This window comes from Brassica rapa, chromosome A07 (assembly GCF_000309985.2).
Source record: "Brassica rapa cultivar Chiifu-401-42 chromosome A07, CAAS_Brap_v3.01, whole genome shotgun sequence".
In the NCBI taxonomy this organism is placed as follows: Eukaryota; Viridiplantae; Streptophyta; class Magnoliopsida; order Brassicales; family Brassicaceae; genus Brassica; species Brassica rapa.
This window is the reverse complement of record NC_024801.2, coordinates 23,317,828-23,331,396: the sequence shown is the minus strand read 5'-3', so window position 1 is coordinate 23,331,396 and position 13,569 is coordinate 23,317,828.

The window sequence follows — 13,569 nt, the reverse complement described above, 5'->3', positions numbered from 1 at the left end:
TGGAGCCATTGCCTCCATCCCGTAAGCGAGTGAAAAAGGAGTAGATTTTGTCGCTCCTCGGGGGGTTGTCCGGTGCGACCAGAGCACGCCGTCAAGTTCATCGGCCCAATGTCCCTTTTTGAGGTCAAGGCGCTTCTTGATTCCGTCGATGATAATCTTGTTCGAGGATTCTGCTTGTCCGTTTCCTTGAGGATATCTTGGCGTCGAAGGGCTTAGTCGGATGTTCCATTTGTTGCAGAAATCTTTAAAACTTCCGGCCATAAACTGTGATCCGTTGTCTGTCACGATCTCGTATGGTAGTCCGTGGCGACAGATGATGTTCTTCCAGACAAAGCCACGAACTTCCTTCTCTGTAACCTGCGCGAAGGCTTCTGCTTCGATCCATTTGGTGAAATAGTCGGTTAATACCAGCACGAAGCGACGTTGGCGAGAATTCGGCATTGGTCCGATGATATCCATCCCCCATCGCATGAATGGGTAAGGTGCTGCGGAAGTTCGCAGTAGCTCGGTTGGACTGTGGATACTCGGAGCGTGTCGTTGGCATTTGTCGCATCGCCGGGCATATGCTTCGCAATCGGTATTCATAGTTGGCCAGAAAAATCCCAAGTTCCGAATTTTCAAGGCTAATGATCGACCTCCAGAGTGGTTTCCTCCCGCTCCTTCGTGGGTTTCTGCCATTACTAAATGTGTTTGCTCGGCGAAAATGCATTTCAGGAGGACCTTGTTAGCCGTTACTCGGTGGAGTTCTTCTTCCATGACGACGTAATGCGCGCTGCGCCTCTTTAATCGTCTTGCGGCCCATTTATCCGTTGGAAGTGTGCCCGCGGTGAGATATTGGATGAATTCAGTCCTCCAGTCGGGTAGTAGCTGATCTTGGTCTGTCATCTCGGAGTCGTCGTTGGTCTCAGATAAGGGCGTTGTTTCGAGTTCTGTGGTGACGAAGTTAGCTGACTCCGTTGAGATGTCGATGCTTGGTTTCTCGATTCGGTGAATTGGAATAGTCCTTTTGACTTGATCGCGTAGCTTGCTTCCGAGTGCTGCTAGCGCATCCGCACAGACATTTTCTCCACGAGGAACCTTGGTGAGCTCGAAGAATTCGAACTCTTTAGCCAATGCTTGTACAACTCGGAGATAAGCATCCATTCTATCGTTGCGCGCATCGTAATCACCGCTGAACTGACTGGCGACGAGCTGTGAGTCGCAATATGCACTGAGTCGCTTAGCCTTGACTGCTTTGGCGAGGCGAAGGCCTGCGATGAGTGACTCATACTCTGCTTCGTTGTTTGATGCTGGGAAACCGAAGCTGAACGACTGTCGAATGAGCTCTCCCGATGGGGATTGAAGCTGAACTCCTGCTCCAGAGCCTTTGTTTGTCGAGGAACCGTCGACATGCAGGATCCATGTTGAATCCGAGGTTTCCAAATCTTGAGCGAGTTCCGGAGATAGCTCCACGAGAAAATCGGCGAGGACTTGGGCCTTAGCAGCGGTTCTGCACTTATAGGTGATGTCGAGCTCTCCGAGTTCGATCGCCCATTTGGTAAGACGGCCGGCTCTGTTCGTGTTTTGCAGGACAGTTCTGAGCGGCTGGTCGGTGAGAACTTCTACCGAATGTGACTGGAAATATGGGCGGAGTTTCCTCGCTGATTCGACGACGGCCAGGGCCATCTTTTCAAGTGTCGGGTACCGGGTTTCTGGTCCGGTCATCCTCCTGCTCATGTAGAAAACAGGTCGTTGTTCTCCTCGGTCCTCCTTGATTAACACGCTGCTGACTGCGGCGGATGAGACCGCAATGTAGAGAGATAAAACGTCGCCTATGTCCGGCTTTGCCAGGATAGGGGGCGTCGTCAGGTAATGTTTGAGCTGACTAAAAGCCTCCTCACATTTATCGTCCCAAATGAATTTCTTGTTTCCTCGGAGGAGATCGTAGAATGGGAGGCATTTATCGGTGGATCGGGAGATGAAACGATTAAGCGCTGCGATTCGGCCTGTTAGTCGTTGGACTTCTCGGCAATTTCTCGGACTGGGGAGATCAAGGACAGCTGATATTTGCTTCGGGTTTGCTTCGATTCCCCGCTGCGTCACTATGTAGCCAAGGAATTCTCCGGACGATACCCCGAAAGTGCATTTGGCCGGGTTTAGCTTCATCTTGTAAGCGTTTAGGATGTCGAAACACTCCCTTAAGTGTGCCAGGTGGTCATTTGCTCGGACTGATTTGACGAGCATGTCATCGATGTAGACTTCCATCGTTGTACCGAGCTGTTTAGCGAACATGCGGTTGACAAGTCGCTGGTACGTCGCACCGGCATTCTTCAGCCCGAAGGGCATTACTTTGTAGCAGTAAGTTCCTCGATCAGTTATGAACGACGTCTTCTCTCGATCGTCGGGATGCATCATGATCTGGTTGTATCCCGAGAAAGCGTCCATAAACGTGAGCATTTCATTGCCAGCAGTTGACTCGACCAGTCTGTCGATGTTCGGAAGTGGGTAGCTGTCTTTTGGGCAGGCTTTGTTGAGGTCAGTAAAATCGACGCACATGCGCCACTTGCCGTTTTTCTTCTTGACAACCACTGGGTTAGCGAGCCATTCCGGGTAACGAACTTCTGCTATTGAGCCCGCGCTTAGTAAGCGCTCGACTTCCTCGACAACTGCTTTGGATCTTTCGGGACCCAACTTTCGTCTCTTCTGTCGGATGGGCTTAATATTTGGGTCTACGTTTAGCTCGTGAGTCGTGATGGACTGGTCGATTCCCTGCATGTCAGTCATCGACCAGGCAAAGGTAGACAAGTTTTGCTTCAGGAAATCCGTGATATCACGTTGCATTTCGTCCGACAGATAAGCGCCTACTCGTAGCACTTTACTTGGATCCGATTCGTCGACTGGGACTTCGAGCACCTCTTCCTTTTGTGGGCAGATCTTGCTGATAGGAGGTGAGATCGAGTTGACTAGTGACTGAGATCGCTGCAGTTTGACCGTAGCGATTAAGAGATCTCGCGCGGCCCGTTGATCTCCTCTCACTGTTTTAGTCGTGCCATCCATTCCCGGGAATTTGACGCACTGATGGTACGTGGATGCGATTGCACGCATGGAGTACAACCATGGAGTGCCTAGTATCACGTGGTAGGGAGCCTTGGTGCTGACTACCGAGAACTTGACCATCCGTGCTACTCCCTCTGCTTGTACCGAGAGACGGATAGTTCCCATGATTACTTCGGAAGAACCATTAAAGCCGGTGAGAGTCCTGGATGACGGTTTCACGTCTTTTAAGTCGATTCCCATTTTTTCGAGAGTTTCGCGAAAAATGATATCGACCGAGCTACCAGTATCGATCAGCACTTTGGTGACGTCGTACTTATCGATGGCTAAAACGACGAGGAGAGGATCGTTGTGAGGGAAAGTTACTCCGACAAGGTCTCCAGTTGAGAAGGAGATTGGGAGATCAGTTGGGAACTTCTGCGGCCAGCGCTGCGAGGTGTCCACCATTCGTCGGTGATCTTTGACTGCTCGTACGGAGTCTCCGCAAGGTGGAGATCCTCCCATAATCACGTTGATCCGCGGCCTGACACTTGATTGCTTCCTGGTGAGAAGAGCTCGGAGGTCTTCGCTTTCTTTCGGCGACCCGGCCTTTTTGTGGTCCAGTTTTGCACGCAAATCACCGACTCGCGCGTTAAGCTGATCTCGTAGATCGACGATAGGATTGCCTTCCGTAGTTGCCAATGAGGATCCTGGGCTCGGCGAATGCTTAGCTCTTTTAGCATTGAGCTCGACTCGGAGGTCGGATGATCCGAGAGTCTTGTCAGTCGTTGGCGTGGTCTTTCGTTTGAGGAGTACACGTAAGTCCAACGGGTCGAGGGCTTCCTCGAGATCGCTCTCTTCGTCTGATGAGGACTCCGGTTGGGCTCGAATGACTTCAATCCTTTGTCTGGCTGCCGGCGGATCCTCGTCAGCCGAGGCGTCACCGTCATCGTCTTGATGTGGGATTTGCTCGGCGACCTTTGGTTTTTGGTCGTCTTGACGCGGTTTTGCTTGATTTTTTCGCTGATTTTTCCTGTCCTTGTTTCTGCTCCAACTGTTCTCGCTTTTTGGCTTCGGAGGAGGAATCTTAATTTCACCGCTTTCGAGTGAGGAGAGGAATTGCGCAAAAAGTGTTTTGCACTCCGAAGTGTCGTGACCTTTTACACCGTGGAGTTTACACGATTTAGTAAGCCCTGGTGGGGTCCGGGAAGATCCCGCTGCCGAATCGACCTGGGCGACCGTGGCTGGCGCTGTTGCTCGAGGGGATTCGCTTGGAGGATCGGTTTCCCGATGAAAGGTGTTCCACTTCTTCCCGTTTTCGTCGACGACGTAAAGGAGACCGCTCTTACGGTTATTTTTGTCGCTTTGAGCATGCTGACGAGGTTCGACGTGAGCTGTGACGGCATTTTTAGGCGCTGATTGCTTCGCCGAGTTGTGCTTGCTCATGATGGCTTTAGTGTCTTCTTCCATACGAATGAAGTTGTGAGAACGAGCAACGGCATCTTGCAACGTCGTGGCGGTGCATCGATAAAGATCTTCTCGGAACTTACATTCCACAAGGAGATTGTTCCTCAAGGCATCGACGGCGATGTGGTCTGGGATATTGATTCTTGACACGACCGACTTAAAACGTTCCATGTAATCGCGAAGATTCTGATCCTTCGTTTGCTTGAGGTTCCAGAGAGTCGACGCCGTTGCTTCACGCTTGGTGAACATGATATAAGTCTTGAGAAAAGCCGAGGAGAGCTCTTTGAAGCTTCTAATTGAATTCTCTTCGAGTCCCGAGAACCAGGTTAAGGCTTGCTCGTTGAGTGTTTCAATGAAAAGTTGGCAGTATCCCGCGTCTCTTTCATCGGGGGCGAGTCTGGCCCTCGCTACCGCAATATTAAAAGCCGTCAAGTGCTCGACGGGATCTCCTCCTGGTTTGTATTCCGGAAGACGCAACTTGTCCATCTTTCGGAGTTTGACCTCCGTCAGTTCCTCGGTGAAAGGAGTACGCGATGTTGATGCGATGACACTGTCAATCTCGGGTACTGCGCTCGTTGCTTGGTGGATCCTCGAGCTCATTTGTTGGAAATTTAGTTTGAGCTCAGCGATTTCTCGGATAGTTGATGGGTCTGACGCTGCAGGAGAAGCATCGGCGGCTAGGGTTTCCGCGAGTTGAAGAGTGGGATCGACTGGGTTCGTCGTTCGTCCTTCTGCCGGAGTAGGAGGGTTTGTATTGAAGAGGTAACGACGGAGCGGTTGTGAGTTGCCGGTGGAGGCGCTAAGAGCAGCGACAATGGCGGCGAGCTGATCATTCGTCGTCTTCTGAACTTCTTCTTGATGAGCAAGTCGGGCTATGACTGAACTCATGAATTCCGACGAGAGGAGGGGAGGAGGCGGAGGAGGCGTGAGTGCCGGCTCCTCTCCTGAGGTATCAGGGTTCGTACCTCCGGTGGTCATATCGGTCTAGAAACGCTGGGTCTGTCCTGCCCCACGGTGGGCGCCAATTGTTTAAGGTGAGTTTGGTCTCAGAAGAAGTAAACAATACTAGAAATGGGTCGAACAGAGGCGTTTATTAGATTTCGAGATGATGTTACAAAGGTGGAGAAAGTAAAAGCAAGCCGGAGCTCGTGAGAGCTTAAACCGGAAAAGTACAAATAGCAGAGAGATGATTGTACGGATGATAAACCCTAATCTCGCCGCTAAGTTTGTGTAGCTAAGTGTCGATGCCTTTCTCCTTTGCTTTCCTCTCCTTTTATACTCTGTTCGATTACCTTAACCTAAACTCTTTTTACTAATTGGGCTTTGTCGGCCTTTCGGGCCTGATTATGAGATGCTCGCTGAGCCGTTGAGTCGATCAACCTCGCTCCGCTTGCTCTCTGCTTCGACTATCAGCGCTCCCTGTCGAGTCGATCTCTCGAGAATCGGCTTCTGCGCCGATGTCGACTCGGTTTGCTGGACTGGGCCCTTTGTTCGATGGGCTTTGTGGATGGGTTAAATCCATCCCCAACAGTTTAGCAATCAAGTGGCATGATTATGGAACTAAGGTACACATGTGTATAATCTTTTTTAGCTATCCAAATTATGATATGGTCGTATTGATTTCAAATATACACTACAGAACAATATCTTAGCCAGCTATAAGTATATTGGACAATTTTGGTACTAAAGAAACTCTAGACTGAGTGTGAGACATTGACATTGTACATGTATACGATTGCATGTTAGTTAGCTACTTAAACATTTAGAGTGTGGCTGGATGTCACAGTTAGCTAGATAATATGAATGGAAAACTTTTTTACTCTTGTTTCAGTTTTTATTACGCCAATAAGTTATTTTAACTTCTTTTACGCTCGTTATTGTTCTAATAGAAAACAAGTACACAAGTGTACAATCCTTTTTAGCCAGACAAGCTATATTATGGTTTAAAGATGAATATATAGACTACAGAACTATATCATAGCCTGTATATATATATTTGGGCACGTGTGCAATTGCATGTTAGATGGCTACTTAATCATTTGGTGAGCAAAGATCAAACAAAATATTAAAGTCAAATTTATTAGCCATGTAAAGTTATAGTTAGCTATAGTTAAACATCAAATAGCATGGTTATGGATTTGATGTACACGAGTGTATACTCTTTTGTAACCATCCAAATTATGATATGGTCGTATTGATAAAAATATACACTGCATAATTATATCTTTAGCCAGCTATATGAATGATTGGCCTATTTTGTAATTAAAAATAAGTTAAGACTGAGTAATAAAATAAGAACTGATTTGCTGGTAGTGTCAATTTGTTAGACAATTAATATAATATTTATACAGTTAACAATAAGTTATTTGAGATACAACTTGCTTGAATGTATATCACATTCTTTGATATCATAATAATCAAATTCATAGCTAATGACATGAAATGAAAATATGAATAATGTTTAGGTACATGCATTTGTTGGTATATGTTAAATTCTTGAAGGGCTAATACAATACTTACACCTTTAAAAATGAGTTACTTGAGATTAAAAAATTTTTGTTGGTAATGTCAAGTTGTTATATCTTTACCATAATATTTATACGGTAAATAAACAAGATTTTTGCTTATATGTCAAACCAGAGAATAACATGTGGTTAAACAAGATTGTTGCTTAACATAAAGGTACTGTATATATATATATATATATATATCATTTATATCAGACGGAGACGCAGTGGTGGAGGGCTTCACCGGAGATGCAGAGGCAGGGAGCCTCAATGGAGACGGCAGATAGGTTCACCAGTGGTGGAGGGCTTCACCTTTAATACATGTCAAATTATTAGACAGCTAATATAATATTTACATCTTTAGAAAATGAGTTACCTCAGATTAAAATTGGATTTGTTGGTAATTTCCGATTGTTATACCGTTAATAAAATATTTACATAGTTAATAAACAAGATCTTCACTTATACTTCAAACCAAAAAAGAGCATATGGTTTAAACAAGATTGTGGTTTAACATATAGGTACAATATATAACAACACATAATATATATAAGACGTAGATGCAGTGATGGAGAGTTTCAAAGGAGTCTCAGTGGCGGAGAGCTTCAATGGAAATGCAGCGCCGAAGAGCTTCACCGGAGAGGCATCTACTGAAAGATTCACCGGAGACGCAGAGGCGGAGATCTTCAACCAGATACGCAGAGTCCACAAAATTCACCAAAGACGCATGGACTTAGAGCTTCATAGGAGACGTTACGGGAGAGACTTCACCGGAGACGCAGTTAATGTGACGAGATTGAGATTTCAGTGCACCACCAGAGCTTGAGTTTTTTCAGAGCACTATCGGAGTACGATGCTTCTTCCTCCATAACAACCATTCATCCAAAAAAATGTCAAACCAAAAAGAACTTGGACACATGTGAAGATTTGTAACGGTTGTAAAACAAAACTCAAAACAGAGAGAAAAGATAAAAGATGATTCAAGCAATTACAAGTTGGAGTATGTGAGGGAAAACAGGGAAAGAAAAATTTTTAAATTCGAAAATTTGGAGTGATAGAAAAGAGAAGAAATTATTTAGATGTAAGAACAAGTAAGAGATATGAATACATATGATTTGTTAAAAAAGATATGAATGCAGAGAATAAGATTGGGGTTTTTGCCAAAACTAACCCACAACTTGATTTTAATCCCAAACCTATACCCAAACTTGAATCAAATGCAAAACTAACCTAAAAGCCTAGTGAAATTACAGCTCAGCCCCTTGTGACCAAACAAAAAAACAGAAGCCATTTTTACGAATATAGCCCCAGTAAATCGTCTGAGTCGTCTGAATTGTTGGAAGTCGTCTAGACGACTGAAGTTTCAGTCGTCTGGTACCAGCTTATTTTAAAAATAATTTATAAATCTTGTAAAAAATATTTTGATGCGTGAAAAATAAAAATCAAGTAATTATAAACAGTTTTAAGTGATATAAATTAAGATATGATAAAATTGATTTGTTTTGAAGATAGATGAGTGGAAGTAGTGAATCATGAAATACTTTGGTTTAGGAGTTTGGCAAACATATGTTGTAGTATTGTATGGATTGTTAGGGTTAGATTTTGGAAAACTAAAATGTTTTTTTCAGAAATTAGTTTTCACTTATATGTGTTTATTTCTGTGTATAGTAAACACTTTTCAAGTTTGATTTGGTTTTATGAAGTGTTTAATTAGATAATTAAGTTTAGGGGTTATGTTTAGGGTGTGGACGACTTATATTTCAGTCGTCTGTTGAATAATTTACCCGGACGACGTATATTTCAGTCGTCCAGACGACTTACTTGTAAGTCGTCCAGACGATTTACTTGTAAGTCGTCTGGAAAGTCTTCTATTTTAGTTTCCCACTAAAAATATTTAATTTCCCGCTAAAAATATTAAACTCTTCTGGACGACTTACATGTAAGTCGTCTGTTTTAATTTCTTCACCAGACGACTGAAATGTAAGTCGTCCAGGAAGTCGTCTGAGTCAAAAATATTTAACCTAATTAGATTTTTTGCCTCCCTATATAAAGAAAAATTTACACATTCTCTCTCCTCCTCTCAAATGGCTGCAACAAAAATGTAATGTTCATCATTCTAAAACTCTCCAACCTCTCTCTAATCTCTTTGACTTGAAAACACCAAACTTTATATGAATTTTTCAGTTTTGTCTCATGTATTTCTTACTAATCTATCTCTTTTACAGGTTTTTAATCAAGTGGTACTCATCTTCCACTAATTTAGAGGTAGATCTATTAATTTTAGATATGTATTTTTGTGTGTTCTATAAATGTAGATTTATCTAATCTTCCACTCATTTTTTCTATTTTTAAGTCATTTGAACGTTTTTGGATATGCAGGTTTTTCAGATCTGGATTTGATGTGCAGGTTTTTCAGATCTGGAAGACTTCTGGGACGACTTACGTGTTAGTCGTCTGGAAGTCGTCTGGAAGTCGTCTGGAAGTCGTCTGGAAGTCGTCTGGACTTCTTGGAAGTCGTCTGGACTTCCAGGAAGTCGTCTGGACTTCCAGGAAGTCGTCTGGACTTCCAGGAAGTCGTCTAGACTTCCAGGAAGTCGTCTGGACTTCTAGGAAGTCGTCTGGATTTTTCTGAGCGTTTTGGTAAGTTCTTATGTCTGATTTTTCTTCATTTGGTAACTTCTTGTTGTATAAAGTTCTTACTTTTTTCCCAAACTAAAACTCTCCAAACCCACTTTAATCTCTTTGACTTGAAAACACCAAACTTTATATGAATTTTTCAATTTTGTCTCATGTCTTTGTTACTAATCTATTTTTTTTTGCAGGTTTTTAATTAGATGGTACTCATCTTCCACTAATTTAAAGGTAGATCTATTATTTTTAGATATGTATTTTTGTGTGTTCTATAAAGGTAGATTTATCTAATCTTCCATTCATTTTTTCTGTTTTTAAGCCATTTGAACGTTTTTGAATATGCAGGTTTTTCAGATCTGGATTTAATATGCAGGTTTTTCAGATCTGGAAGACTTTTGGGACGACTTACTTGTTAGTCGTCTGGAAGTCGTCTGGAAGTCGTCTGGACTTCCTAAAAGTCGTCTGGACTTCCTGTAAAGTCATCTGGAAGTCGTCTGGACTTCCTGTAAAGTCGTCTGGACTTCCTGTAAAGTCGTCTGGAAGTCGTCTGGACTTCCTGTAAAGTCGTCTGGACTTCCTGTAAAGTCGTCTGGAAGTCGTCTGGACTTCCTAAAAGTCGTCTGAACTTCCTGGAAGTCGTCTGGACTTCTTAGAAGTCATCTGGACTTCTTAAAAGTTGTCTGGTCTTGTCTACTCATCTACTCAAGTTGTCTGGTCTTGTCTACTCATCTACTCAAGTTGTGAATTGCATGTATACTCTTTTAGTTGTGAATTTTTTGTAAAATCAGTAATAATATTTTCCAAGATGTATTAAATGTGCTAACAATGTGTTTACACATTTACAAATCAATGAAATAATAGACTTCAGTAGCCTTTTTCTTATCTTTGGATCTCTCATATGCAATAATAAACTCCAATGGCCTTTTTCTCATCATAATAAACAAGAATGTTGGTAAGAGATGGAAACAAACAATAGTAACTAGTCAAAGCATATCATATTTTTTATAAGTTTGCATTGAAAAACTTAGTCAAATTTAGTAAAACTAAGGGAGAGAACATATTTTGTAAATATGAGTTTTACATATCTTGAAGTTACTTATCATTCTTAAAAATACAAGTTATTCAAAAACTAACGTAGAAGACTTAAAAACTAGTGGAGAAGACGCGGACGACTTCAATCTAAGTTGTCTAGACGACTAAACTATATGTCGTCTGGTCAACGCAGAGGTTATTTTTGCAATTGACTTTGAAATCTGTTATTTCGGACGACTGAAAGTTAAGTCGTCTACTATTGTTTGGTTAAAAAAAAAACTCCAAAAAAGCTAGACGACTTACATTTCAGTCGTCAGAGGTTAGTTTTGCATTTGACTGGATTATTTCAGAAGTTTGACTTTTTGGACGACTTACATTTCAGTCGTCTAGTGAAAATTAAAATAATAATATTTTTTTAAAAGTAGACGACTTAAAGTTAAGTCGTCGTAGGTTAGTTTTGCAATTGAAAAAAAAAACTTCAAGATTTAATTATATACAGACGACTTATAATTCAGTCGTCCACGAGACGACTGAAATGTAAGTCGTCTAGGATTTACGAGGTTTGACCAGAATCTCGGAAAAAAGTCCTGGACGACTTACAATTAAGTCGTCTGGTGGACGACTGAATTATAAGTCGTCTGTGTATAATTAAATCTTGAAGTTTTTTTTTTCAATTGCAAAACTAACCTATGACGACTTAACTTTAAGTCGTCTACTTTTAAAAAAATATTATTATTTTAATTTTCGCCAGACAACTGAAATGTAAGTCGTCTGGGGAAGTCAAACTTCTGAAATTATCCAGTCAAATGCAAAACTAACCTATGACGACTGAAATGTAAGTCGTCTAGGTTCTTTGGAATTTTTTTTGAATCCAAACAATAGTAGACGACTTAACTTTCAGTCGTCTCAGGTTACAGATTTCAAAGTCAATTGTAAAAATAACCTCTGCGTTGACCAGACGACTTCCAGGTAAGTCGTCTACAGCCAGACGACTGAAAGGTAAGTCGTCTACAGCCAGACGACTTCCCAAGTAAGTCGTCTGACGAACAGATCTGGAAAAAAACTCGATGTCATACCTTAAATTGGTGAGATAAGTTCCTTAGCATACATAAGGCTTCTCCAAGCACACAGAATCACAAACGAAAGTCACCCACCCATAATTGTTAGCTTCTATGACTCTATGAACCATAAAAAATTTAGAATCAAAATCTTGGGTTTTTTTAGCTCATTGTGGAGAGAAATTGAGAGATATGTTGTGTTTAGTTCACAAGAATGGAAAAAGAAGAAGGGTAAATCGATTTTGGGAGCATTAAGAGCTTCAAATTGGTTGTTCATGGTGGTTGTGGTATTGATGACAATGGCAATCTTGTAATTACTTGAAGATGATGAGGGTGAGAGAGTAAAAATGTCATTTTCGAAAAAAAAAGAAAAAAAAAATTGATGGCATTTTCGTAAATTATATGAACTTGTGGGGTGAATAGGGCAAAACCAATTTTCAAAAAAAAGGGAGGTTAGTTTTGTGTTTGACTTTAAGTTGTAGGTCAATTTTGCAAAAATCCCAATAAGATTTCATCAAATCTTTTGTAAGATATCGTCAAAAGCAATCGTAGAGCTGTTTACATCTACATAGGGGCATCAGAGTCCAAGAAAAAAGCCAACAGTGTCAAAATAGTAGAGTTTGGTAGATAGCTAATAATGAATAAGTTCTTTGGTATGCTTCCTAATTTACTACAATAATAACATCTAATAAACAAAAAAAAATGATAAACATGTATTCGAAAAAAAACTTTAGAGTTTCAAACTAAAAAGAGTATTAATAATAAACTGACTGTAACTTCTGTTTTGGCGGAAAACGAGGTTTTTTGGTATTGAAGGGAACACGAGATTTTTTGATTTTGACGGGAAAACAAGATTTTTCGATTTTGGCGAGAAAACAAGATTTTTTTTATTTTAACGGGAAAATAAATTTTTTTGCTTTTGGTGGAAAAACACATTTTTGCGGTTTTGGCGAGAAAATGAGTTTTTTTTTGGTTTAAGCAGGAAAACGTGTTTTCGGTTTTTGGCGGAAAAATGAAATTTTTCGGTTTTGGCGGAAAAATGAGATTTTTCGGTTTTGGCGCGAAAGCAAGATTTTTCGTTTTTGGCGGAAAAATACAATTTTTGGTTTTGGTGAAAAAACACGTTTTGTGGTTTTGGTGGGAAAACGCGTTTTTGCGGTTTTGGCAGAAAAAAAGATTTTCAGTTTTGGCGGGAAAACACGTTTTTCGGTTTTGGCGGGAAAACGAATTTTTTTTTGTTTTGGCGACAAAACAAGATTTTTCAGTTTGTGCAGGAAAACGACAATTTTCGGTTCTGGCGAGAAAACATGTTTTACCGTTTTGGCGGGAAAATGCGTTTTGTGATTTTGGCGTGAAAACACGTTTTTGTAGTTGTGGTATGAAAACACGTTTTTCGGGTTTCGCAGAAAATGTGTTTTGGTGGGAAAATACATTTTTAGCGGTTTTCGCAGGAAAATGCATTTTGGCGGAAAAACATGTTTTTACGGTTTTTGCGGGAAAATGCGGTTTTGCGGAAAACACGTTTTGCGGTTTTCACGAGAAAATGCATTTTGCAGTTTTGGCAGAAAATGCATTTTGATAAGAAAACACATTTTTCGGTTTTGGCGGAAAATCACTATATGGCGGGAACACACGTTTTGTGGATTTGGCGGAAAATGCATTTTGATGAGAAAACACATTTTTTGGTTTTGGCGGGAAAATATGTTTTTGTGTTTTGGCGGAAAAATACATTTTGGTGTTTTGGCGTGAAAACGTGTTTTTTTGTGATTTTGGCATGAAAACACGTTTTTGCGATTTTTTGCGGAAAAAACATTTTTGCAATTTTGGAGAGAAATACGTTTTTGCAATTTTGTACGGAAATA